Genomic DNA, 12,819 nt, shown 5'->3' with positions numbered 1-12,819 from the left:
TTTGCTCTGCTCCGTGTAAACACTGAGACGGGAGAGCTGCACTCGCAACCTTCACATCTCAGCTGTCACAGGAGTTCCAGCACAGTGCTGTGCTAGAACTCCTATATTGAAAATGACAGGTTCAAAAAAGAGAATCTGTCTAGGTACAATAAAGAGAACCTGTCACCTCCAAATGCTTTTACGCAGGGCCTTTTAGCTCCTGTGTGATAGCAATAAAGTTAAGTGAAAAAAAAAGTTAAATCAAGATAGAAAATACAAATTGATAAAAAAATTATAAAATAAATAAAAAAGGTGATAAAAAAGTAAAAAATAATAAAATAAAAACATTATAAAAAAAGTAAAAAATAATAAGATAAATAAAAATGTAAAAAAGTGTAAAAATTTTAAAAAATTTAAATTGATAAAAAAGTAAATAATAAATAACTAACCCTGCCGCCCCTGCCATCAGGATGTCATTCTCCATTGGGGTGGGGTTTGGCAGGCAAGGGGGAACATTAGGGAACCTGGCCTTGGGGCAGCAGAGAGAGGAAATCCAGCCCTGGCTGGAACCCAGCAAGGTAAAGGTGAATATCTAGCTTCATCACGACAATTGCCACGATCACTTCCCAATCCCAATTTTATGTGCAAATTAGTGCTGTTGTTTTGCCTGCCAAACATTTGCAATTTCCTCCAGACATTCCTGACATGTGGAGAGGGGGGGGTGCAGAGTGGAGAACGTCTATTCTTTGCTCTGCTCCGTGTAAACACTGAGACGGGAGAGCTGCACTCGCAACCTTCACATCTCAGCTGTCACAGGAGTTCCAGCACAGTGCTGTGCTAGAACTCCTATATTGAAAATGACAGGTTCAAAAAAGAGAATCTGTCACCTCCAAATGCTATCACACAGGGGCTTGCAAGCCCCTGTGTGATAGCAATAAAGTTAAGTACAAATAAAAACTGATAAAAAAATAAATAAAATAAATAAAAATTGAAAAATAAGTAAAAAATAAGTAAGAAATAATATTTGAAATAAAAAAGGTGATAAAAAAGTAAAAAATAATAAAATAAAAACATTATAAAAAAAGTAAAAAATAATAAGATAAATAAAAATGTAAAAAAGTGTAAAAATTTTAAAAAATTTAAATTGATAAAAAAGTAAATAATAAATAACTAACCCTGCCGCCCCTGCCATCAGGATGTCATTCTCCATTGGGGTGGGGTTTGGCAGGCAAGGGGGAACATTAGGGAACCTGGCCTTGGGGCAGCAGAGAGAGTAAATCCAGCCCTGGCTGGAACCCAGCAAGGTAAAGGTGAATATCTAGCTTCATCACGACAATTGCCACGATCACTTCCCAATCCCAATTTTATGTGCAAATTAGTGCTGTTGTTTTGCCTGCCAAACATTTGCAATTTCCTCCAGACATTCCTGACATGTATACAGCTTTGACAGACAACACAGACATGTTTGTGACCTCAGATTTCTCTTCTGCAGTCAGGCAATATAGTGTGGCCACCTCCCCAACCCGAAACAATATGAATATGAACGTTAGTTATGGTCAGGTTCTCTTTGTTCTTGTCACAAAGATAATGGAGAACTTATATTTTTGTTTTCTTCCAATAAAATTGAATACGCCCCACCTACTTCCCGATGTTTCAGTTCAGAATACCAGACTTATAAGCTGGTAAACTCATAATGGTAGGGCCATACACTGGTGGGCCTCTCAGTGAAATGTTATAAGAGATGTAAACCTTTTTTACAGCGCCACTCTCTAAGCACTCACTCTAAGCACCCACATCAGCACCGCAGAAGACCAGCAAATGTATTACACACAACATATTAGCTACCGGCCTGGTATTCTATGTTGCTATCTCTACAAAGAGGGTAAAGCATTTATTTCTTAAAATTTTATATTTCAATCCTCATTTGACAAAAGTTAAAGTCAGTCCTGTGTAAATTTAGAATTAGAATTGTAGAGATCCTAAAATATTTGCCCCTTTTTTGATCTTTTTTTTAAAACAAAACCCTACACATAACATTTTCTCATGCTCTAAAGAAATCATGGCTCTCTTGATCGGGGGGCAACAGTGTTTCATCCTGGAGCCCAAGCTGTATTATGAGTCAGCCCAGTTGGATCCATGACAGCCAGGGTGTTTTACCACCATGAAGAAGAGCAGTGCTGGACATTGGACTGATAGCAATGTTGGCACTAGTTGCAGTCCTGGCACCTCTAATAGTGGGAGATCTGGTAATTGGTTTCCATGATGGGTGGCTGTCCCTTGACAGTGTGGATCAGCTCCCTTTTATTAAAATGAATCAGTCTTGGATTACCAATGGCTACAAAACCCCTGCTGCTGATGCTACAGACTTAAACGTTTAATTGTCATCCAGCTCCCTCCCAACCCCCTTCCCGAAACAAATTATTCGAGCAATCATTACTGGATATGATGGACACTTCTCCTGGCCTATTCCAGTGCATTGTAAAGGTGCCACGCCATGTTTCTGCACCTGGACTTTAGATGCCAAATTTCTGTTTGCTGCGGGGTGCATCCTACATTCTGTCTCAAAGTTTGTGGCCTATTTCAGTTCACAGACACTGTAAACACGCCACACAATGTTTCCGCAGCTGTACCTTAGCTGCCAAATTTCTAATTCTTGCTGCTCCATAGCTTGGAGCTGGTGCCTTATTATGGTGCTTCAGCTGGCGGTAACTGGTCATCATAACAAACAGACTTAACTGTACATTGATTGTTGCCTCCTTATGGGTAACCAGCAATATACATTATGGCTGGGCATGACAAGCATAAAGGTAAAGTTAAAAAGAACAAAAGTCCTCATTGAAAATAGTAAGTCTTTTTTTTTAAGGGTTAACATGATCCATTTGGGGAAATGCAAATGATGGGTTTGATCCAAAACCAGGAATTGAGTTTTAAAGGCCCATTCAGACTGTTGTCAGGCTATGACCAGTGCCATTGTTCTGTAAGGGGCAATGTAGCCGCACTGGAACACATGCCATGTCTTGTATTGCATTGCACAAGGTGTTACATAGCAAAAATATAAAACAGAGATGTAATAAGAGCAATTTTTTCCAAGAAAATAAAATCTATAAGTTACATTACAGTGCAAAAGGGTGATTCCCCGAGGCTCATCGGGTAGAGGGTGTAGGAAGTGGGGAAGGGAGGCATAGTTGCGTGATGTGCATGCACGCTTCTGGGATCTACGGATCAGTTGGAGGATATTAACCTGAAAGGTATATAGCTCCCTAACGGTGGTGTTTTCAGAGCGCGTTTATGAACATCACTTGTGGCTGTGCCACTGCATTGTGGATGAGGAGTCCAGTAAAGCGATGAGCCCCTGAGATCGGTAAGAGCGGTGAGGAGCACCCAAAATAAGAGAAATAGGAGGGGTGAATGAGGAAAGGACAAAAAGAAGGAGAAAGCGGGGGGGGATGGGAAGAGCAGAGGTAAGGGTGTAGAGGGGGGTGTGGGGTAGGGGGAAGCCTGCCTGGGAGGTACCGTGCCCTAATGGGTAGAGGAAGGAGCGTTCCACGCCCTAGGGTGGGAGCGGGGGCGTTGGGGATGTTACTCTCGGCATGTGTCCGCCTGGAGGATCCAGGGCGTCCATATCGCTGCGAATTGGGGATATCTGTCATATAATTGGGCGGTCAATTCTTCCATATGCATGATCCTATTCAGTTCCAAAACCCATTCTTTGATTGAGGGAGCTATATTAGTGTTCCAGTGTCTGGGGATGAGGACCCTGGCGGCCGTAAGGAAGTATCGTAGCAGGTCCTTTTTTATGGATTTAAAGGATCCCGGAAGAATGGAAAGGAGCGCAGCCTGAGGCGTGTGCGGCGGGTCAGTGGCCGTCACTTTGTGATATGTATCGAACACCTTGGTCCAGAAGGGCCTTAACTTGGCACAGTCCCACCATACATGCAGCATAGTCCCCGCTGCCGAGTTGCAACGCCAGCAGGTATCAGGGATGGTAGGGGAAAATTTATGTAGGAGGTGTGGACATCTGTACCACCTAGTGAGTACTTTGTAGCTACATTCCTGGGATGAGCTGGACATGGCGAGTTTGTGGGTCAGCGAGTAGGCTTTGAGTTTATCTTGCTCAGAAAAGGAGCAGCCAAGGTCTCTTTCCCATGCCTGCATGAAGGGTGGGACAGTATCCTCAGTAATTGTCAGAATCAGATTGTATAGAGTAGAGATCGTGTGAAGGGGGCCCGAGGGTTGCGCACAGATTGATTCAAAGGCCGTGAGGGGTCTGTGTGGGTCGGAGTGTTTACAGGTCGAGAGGTAGAAGTCTCTAAGTTGGAAGTAGCTTAACCAGTTACCAGGTCTTCTTTTCTCTGGTACGGTGAGGGAGAGTAGTGGTTTCATACCTGAGGGGGTGAGAGCGGAGAATAAATATGCAGGAGAGCCAGCGGACCAGTGTAAGAAGGAGGGCCCTGAGCATCCCGGGGGGAAGTTAGGATTGGACAAGATAGGGGTCATAGGGCCATCATGAGTTGATATGTGTCTGCTTTTAATCAACCCGTCCCAAACAGAGAGAAGGGGAGGCAGTGCGATTGGTAGCTAGAGCTGTCGGGGTCTAGAGGAGGGGGCAATCCAGCAGAGGGAGGAGGTCGGCGTCCCCATTAACGAGAGCTCCAATTGGACGCAGTCTTTATGCGAGGGGTTATAAATAACATCTAGAAGTCTCGTCAAGTGGGAGGCCATATAGTAGTACTCAATGTGTGGCAGACCGACACCCCCATCTCGCTTGGGGCGAGTCAGTATATCATATCTGACACGCGGTCTTCTGCCCTTCCATATATAGTGTGTTAAACCGATCTTAAGGCAGCGGAAGAAAGATTTGGGCAAATCGATGGGAACGGTCTGGAACACATAGAGCAATCTTGGTAGGATATCCATTTTGTACAGAGCCATATGGCCAAACCATGAGTGAGACTTTGTGAGCCAAGTTTTGAGCTTTTGGGAGATATAGGACAACAGTGGTTTATAGTTTAAATCGTAAAGGAGTCCAGGGTTAGATGGCAGGAGAACACCCAAGTATTTCAGGGGTTGCGTCTGCCAAAGGAAGGGGTATGAAGACTGTATACGGGAGACCTCCTGTTGATCCAAAGTGACATTCAGGGCTTCGGTTTTGTGCGTGTTCACCTTAAAATTACTTAAAGTGCCAAAAATTTGAAATTCCCTCATAAGTGCGGGAAAGGCATCACCAGGGTTGGATATGTACAGTATAGCAGCAGGTCGTCCACAAACAGGCCCAATTTGTACTCCCGGGGGCCTAGAGTCACTCCCTTGATAAGGTGGTTATTTCTAATTGCTACTGCCAGATGTTCCATTGCGAGTATGTATAAGAACGGGGAGAGTGGGCAGCCTTGACGTGTGCCATTATGAACCTGTACAGGACCTGAGAGGATGCCATTAACTTTAATTCGTGCCAAGGGTTTATCATATAGGGCCGCGATTTTGGCTATTAGTGTTCTGTGTAGGCCAATTTGGGCAAGGGTCGCAAAGAGGAAGGGCCAACTTAGGCGATCAAATGCCTTTTCCGCGTCAATAGATAACAGGCAAAGTGGGATGTTTTGCTTCTTCGTCCAGGACATAAGCGTTAGAGATTTTATAGTGTTGTCCCTGGCTTCTCTATTCGGTACAAAGCCTACCTGGTCAAGGTGAATCAGGGAGGGGATATATGATTTGAGACGGTTGGCAATAATTTTTGCGTAAATTTTTAAATCAATATTAATGAGGGAAATCGGTCTGTAGCTGCCACAATTCGACGGATCTTTATGTTCCTTCGGTAATACTGTAATGTGAGCCTCTTGGGATTGGGGAGGAAAGGGGCAAGAGGCAGAAATCGCGTTGAAAGCGGATAATAAAATAGGCGATAGAGAGTCTCGAAACTGGGTATAAAAAGGGGACGTACTGTATAGCCATCTGGGCCTGGGCTTTTACCTGAGGGTAGGGAGTCAATGCTCTTAGTGATTTCTAGTAAGGTGAAAGGTTCCAAGAGAGAGGCGATAGAGGAGTCCGGTAAGGTGGGTAGGCCAGTGGAAGAGATATATGCACTTATATCGGTGAGCGAGGGGCCAGGGTGGGAGGAGGGATCGGGTGTAATATGATATAGAGTGGAGTAGTAATGGTGAAATGCTTTAGCTATTTGTTCAGAGGTAGTGGCCCGGCCCTGTACAGGGCAAGTGATTTTAGGTACAAAGGTGCGCGTCTGTCTGTTCCTGATAGACCTAGCCAACAGTTTTCCACATTTGTCCCCAAATTCATGAAAGGTGCGGAGAGTGGCATCCCGATAACGTACGTGGGAAAGTGACATGAGACGCATTAATTCAGCGTGTGTGTCTGATAGCTTCTGGAGTGTCACATAGTCAGGGTTTGATTTGTGCTTACGTTCCAGATCACGAATATCCGATAGGAGAGACGTGATTTGTTGTGACTTAACTCTTTTGAGACGAGCCCCGTGTTTCATCAGGATGCCTCTCAGGACACACTTCAGCGCTTCCCACTTAACGGGAGGGGGTGTTGGGTCCTGAGCGTGGACAAGTTGGAAGGAGGCTATACTGTTCTGAACATCAGAGAGTACTTCAGGATCGCGTAATAGGCTCTCGTTCAATCTCCAAGTGGGAAAACGTCTAGAGGTGTCAGGCACAGACAGGGTAAGAAATAGGGGGAAGTGATCTGACCATATTTTAGAGCCAATGTGGGATTTCGGGTGCCAACTTAGCAGTGAATGTGAAGCAAAAGGTTGAGTAAAAAGTGTAATCTTTCGTGGTTGGGTGCAAAGTTCTCCACAGGTCAACGAGCTGTAATTGATGTAGACGGAATTTCATCAAATTGATGGCAGAGTAGGACACGTGTGTTTTATGCGATGAGGAGTCTAAAGTGGTGTCAAAGACAAAATTGAGGTCCCCCCCCCCATGATCAAGAAGCCAGATGCAAAGGATTCTAATTTAGTCAGAATGGGGAGGACTGCCTGTGTTGGTGACGAGTTTGGGAGGTAAATATTTGCCAGGGTGAAAACCTTACCATACAGTGAACATTTGAGGAAAATGTAACGCCCAAATTCGTCTGCCAGTGTGTCCGTGACCTCTACCGGCAGAGAATTATGAAGACCAATAGCCACACCTCTGGTTTTGCGGTCGGGGTTATTGCTGGTATACCATGCGCGATAATATTTAGTGGGCATGCGTGGGGCCGCATCGGCTCTAAAACGTGTTTCCTGGAAAAAAAGAATTTGGGAGCGCTGTTTGTGTAGGTGATATAATAGTTGGGATCGTTTGGTCGGACTGTTAAACCCCTGCACATTCAGGGTACATAAGGTCAACGACGCCATGGCATCAATAAGGGGAGGCAAGGGCAAAGAGATAGGTATGGCAGCGTTCTCCCAGGCAGGCTCCAGGAAAGGGACGAAAAGAAGACAGAGAGCGGAGGATGGGAGAATAAGTGCAAGAGAGCCAGGAGTGGGAAAAGAGGGCAGAGAAAGAGATCAGGCAGAAAGGAGAGACAAAAAATTAAACAATAAAAAATTAGACAATAAAAGTGCATGTCAACTAACATCAGGGAGGAATGCCTAAACGTGTGCACCGCGAGTCCCAAAATCCAGGGGTGGTCACGGTAAACAAATCCTATGGGGGGAGACAAATTGGAGTGTCCCCGCCGACCCTCGTCGCATCGGGGCACACCAAGTCAGTGTGGGTGAGAAAGGGGAACCGATATAGGTTAAACCATTCAGGATCTAACAAACAATGTAGTCTATCCTAACATAACAGGGTTCGGCAGTTGTAGTTATCAATAACCATTTCAAACCTTGTGCAGGGTAAAACTAGTTGCAACTTGCAACCGTGCGTGGACAAAAAAATAAAAAAAGGATATAAACAAAACACAAGGAGATAAAGGGGTTAAAGGGAAAACCTGTGTCCAATGGAGAAGAGACTGTGGGTCATCACGGAGTCCAGGGGGGGTGCCACCCGGTGAGCAGATCCGGAGGGGGCCGGGATGTGTGGAGGAATGATCCATGGCATTCACCAGTCCGATGGTAGGGACTTCAGGGATCATCCAGTAAGGTGGCTGGTAAAGGAAAAAAAAACAAATCCCAAAAGAGGAAAAAAGGTGAGGTAGAAAAAAAGGTGTACCTGAGTCCATCTTCAGAGGGTAAGTAGATCATCGAGGAGTCCAGTGGGTGACACCCTGCGTGTAGTCCCGTTGGAAGCCGGGGCAGGTGAAGGGATGATCCAGGTTAAAGGACGGTTCGAACATAGGAACAACAGGCCTCATCCGGAAAGTTTGCCGACGGGAGGTAGAATAAAAGGGTAGACTATGATCCTGAGCATGGCTTTATCTGGTCGCAGAGGAGAACCAGTGAAGGAGTGTAGACACCTGTGGTGAATTAGGTAGGAGAGGAGGAAGGTGTGGGTCTGCGGTCCCCTCGAGGCCTCAGGGCGACCGTCTCCCACCCCAGAGTGGGTGGGGAGAATGGTTGAAGATGAAGGCCCGGGTCCGGCCATTGACCCAAGGTGGGGGTCGAAATGCCCACAGCCGCACTAAAGCTTTCCACATCTGAGAGTGATCGGAGGGTGTGGAAACGTCCATTGTGTTTAGCCGAAAGACTAAAAGGGTATCCCCACCGATAGGATATGTTGGGGTCTTGCAGGATTTTGGTCAAGGGGCGTAGGGCTCTACGCTTGGCTAGGGTGCGCCTGGAGAGATCCGGGAACAGAGATATTTGGGCGCCATCGAAATCCAGGAATCTGGCGGATTGAGCCTTAGTCAGGATTTCGGATTTCAGGCCAAAGAAATGTACCCTGCAGAGTATGTCCCGGGGTTGTGGGTTGTTGGGCCTACGAAATCCTGGAGTGCGATGAACTCTATCGAGTTCAATGTGGTCAGTCACTGGTCTGTTGAGGATAGTATTAAAGATCCCCATGACGGAGGCTAGGAGGTCGGAGTCACCCGTAGCCTCGGGCAGGCCGCGGATCCTGATGTTATTGCGGAGGCTACGATCCTCCAGGTCGTCAAGGTGGGTATATAGGTCAGCAATATGGGAATGCTGGGCAACGACCACTGAGCGGAGCTCCTCCACAGCAGATGTAATGGACGGGAGGGTGGATTCCACCACGTCTAGGCGGGAGTGGAAGGACTGCAGGCCCTCACGGATCTCTTTCATGTCTGCCTTATGAGCGGATTCCAATCTGGCAAAAAGGGCCTCAATGTCGCTTTTAGTGGGTAATTGCTGGAGGCAGCCCTTGTCCATGTCCTCATCAATATCTGACCCGGCGGGGTCCCTGGGGGAGGATGTGTGGGCTGATGGTGGGGACTCACATGTCGATGAGGACAGAGCTGCACGAGGGGATCCGGCAGGCATCTTGGATTCCCGCTGCAGGTCCGGCGGCCGCTGGAAAAACGGCGGAATCCTCTGTGTGGCGGCAGAGCCCGAGGTCTTAGGTCTCGTACCGGTTCTGCGGGGGGTGTTGTGGCCCATCAGGTGTCACTTCAGTGATGTAAGTCGGTTCGGGGAAGGTAATTAGCGGGTCGGCTGCGGGAGCTCTCAGTAGACGCGTCCACACAGGTCCATCGGCAAGCCACGCCCCCCTCTGGGCATGTTTTGGTGCATTAGCTGCTCATACAAAGTGAATGGGGTAACCTGTGAAGAAGGCCTAAGGATGATGTTTCCCAAGAGAAACAAAGACGCTGCCATGGATGGCTTATCATTCCTCAAATATCAGTTATTATGAACTGGCATCCTAACCATCTAACTTTATTACTTGAAGTCATTGACCAAGACCAACTATTCAGAAATGGATATCTGGGCTAGGGAGGCAAACCTTACTGAAGCCAGTGGGTCTAAATAATAGTCAGACAACTTGCATTTTCTCAAGAAGGTCAGCCATGGCAACCTACATATCGCTCTTAGAAAACTTTATTTTGTAAGCTTTGTAGTTTGTTACTGAGCGTTCAATCTTTTTTAGACAGGGAGACAGTCAAAAAGGAAGAAAATGATTAGTATTGCAGGAAATAGGAAACATCTCGGGGAATGCTAATTATTTTAAAATGTAAAAAAATAAAATATAGACATGAGAATTTATAGTTTCTCTGGGTCCAATTAGCTTATAAGACTAATGAAGACTCCAAACGATTTAGAAATGTCTCCCCCTAGAATTAAGAATGAGTGTTATAGCAATGTGTAAACTCTATATATACTCAACATAAACTGGCAGCTTTCGGTTTTATACCTCAGATGTGACAATAAAAACAGCACTGTGTGATTCTGATATACATTTTTAAAAGCATCTATGAAAGAATTTGAGGCTGCACTAAAGAAGGTAGGTGTCAACAGTGCCTTTAAAAAGCTTTTCACTTAAAATGTATCTAAACCCAACATTTTTCAGTATGTTTGGCATCACACCTCAGCGTATAACGTTTATTAAGCAAATGTGTAATTGTGTTACTAAAGTTGTTTTACTGCCAATGCAGAATTGTTGGCTGGGATGCATCTTCAGTTGGCCACTGGACTGCTTACCAGGTCTATCAGATAGGCAGCCTTATAGTCTCCAGCCCTATAGTAAATCAACCCCATAGAGGTTGATTTACTAAAGGCACATAGGCTGTTCACTTTGCAAGGGAATTTGTACTTTGCAGGGGAAGTTTGCTCTTAGTTCAGTGAATGAGGGGAAGCTCTGCTGACTTCCATCACCCAATCATGTTCAAGAAAAAATAATCTGTTTTTATTTTCCTTGCACATTATTGGGTATTCCTTACAAAGTGAAGATTCACCACATTCACTAGGCTAAGGGAAACTTCCCTGCAACGTGCAAATTCCCTTGCATAGTGAACACCCTATTTAGTCAATCAACCCCATTGTCTCTCAGATGTGTCCATATAAAGGAAGCGATGGGAATTCATCTTTGCTCTGACTTATTAACGGAGCAACTTTTCTCCAGAGGTCTTGGCAATTTTCATATCTATGAGGCTTATCAATGAAGATTTACTCCTATGAATCTCCATCTTTATCATTTGACTCTTGTTGACAAGGGTTCAAGAAGATGAATGTTATATTCCACACAATAGATGAAACTGAACCTTGTTTATAATTGTATAGATCATTTTTTTTACCTCTTCTTATAATTATTACAGGTACTTCTTCCCACCCATGACCTCAATCTTTCTCTTTCTTGAACATCAAATGAAATGACATAAAATATTCTGGTGTCACATTTCCCTGTGTTAGAGGTGTCCCATCGTACCCCAAAGCGACATATCACAGTATATAGTTCCAGTGACTGCTGAAATGGGCTGGTGGATGGTGTTGTACATTTAGAAGAAGTAATGAGGTCAACAGCACATCAAGGTCCACTTTATTGATCCGTCTTTTATTGATGTTCAGATAAATATGGTGTCACAAACTATTGAAACATTTTAGAACCAAATATGGTCCCTTCATCAGGCAAAACAATGTGGTGATGACCTCATTCAGTTCCGAAATGTTGCGATTGTTTACGAGACCATGTTTATCTGAACATCAATAAAATATGGATCGATGAAGTGGACTTCGGTGTGCTGGTCATCCAATGTCCCTGTCTGACTGCATTAGGTTTGTTGAAAAATTATTCATTTGGGTTTGTAACACATTTTGGGCCCATGTTGTCAGTTCCACATTACATAGATACATGTAGTTACATAGTATTTGAGGTTGAATAAAGAGACATGTCCATCAAGTGTGTCTGTGTGGGCCTTGCATTAAGAGTACCTGTACCCCTGTATGCTTTGTTCTCTGAGGAAAGTATCTAAATTATTTTTTAATAGCTCAATACTCACTGCTAATTTCACTGTTTGTGAAAGGGAGTTTAGTTTAGCTGAAGTTAGGTTTTAAATAGGTGAGGTGAGGGGCAGCATCCATACTTTCTCAGAAGGCAGTTCTTTCTAAAGATATCTAAACCCAAGAACAAAAATGTAATACATTGTAGTTTGCTAGTTCTTTGATGTGGTCACTGCAATAGTTTTCCTTTTCCAGGCTAAGAACATTTATAGCAAATACAGAAATAAATATCTGTTGATCTTGCTGGAAATGCAATGTCTTTGTAACTTCCTACTCAATAAACTGAAAGCACAGCCCCCACCCCACCTACCATGTAATGGAGATAGATAGAAGAAGACATGTCCACAGAATTACAAGATGTAAATAATGGGAAAAATGCTTGGATACAGAAAATTAATTCAGATACCAAATCTAAGCACTGGTAAACTGCAATATTCTACATTTTCTATTGTTGGGTTAATATCCACCTGTCCGTGCACCTTCCCACAACTTTTCACTTGAGATTGATAACACAACTATCCAACCCTCCTCCAATGCCAAAGGTCGTAGGTGTCATCCTTAACTCGGACCTCATCTTTCATCTCCACATCCAATTACTATCCAAATCCTGCCGCCTTCACCTTCGTAACATCTCCAAAATACGCACCTTCCTCACCAATGAAACCGCAAAATTACTCATCCGCTCAATTGTTATATCTCGTCTTGACTATTGCAACTCCCTCCTCATTGGCCTTCCACTACACAGGATATCCCCCTTCAGTCTATCATAAATGCAGCTACTAGACTCATCCACCTAACCAACCGCTCAGTGTCTGCAACCCCCCTTTTGCCGATCCCTGCACTGGCTTCCAATAGCCCAAAGGATAAAATTCAAAATATTACCAACCACTTACAAAGCCATCCACAACTCTGACCCCAGATATATCTCAAACCTGGTCTCTAAGTATCACCCTAACCGTCCCCTCCGCTCTTTCAAAGGCCTCCTGCTTTAGAGCTCCCTCATCAAC

The sequence above is a fragment of the Nanorana parkeri genome, unplaced genomic scaffold (assembly GCF_000935625.1).
Source record: "Nanorana parkeri isolate BGI_ZX_2015 unplaced genomic scaffold, ASM93562v1 scaffold416, whole genome shotgun sequence".
NCBI classification, from domain to species: domain Eukaryota; kingdom Metazoa; phylum Chordata; class Amphibia; order Anura; family Dicroglossidae; genus Nanorana; species Nanorana parkeri.
Note: the sequence above shows the minus strand (reverse complement) of the source record.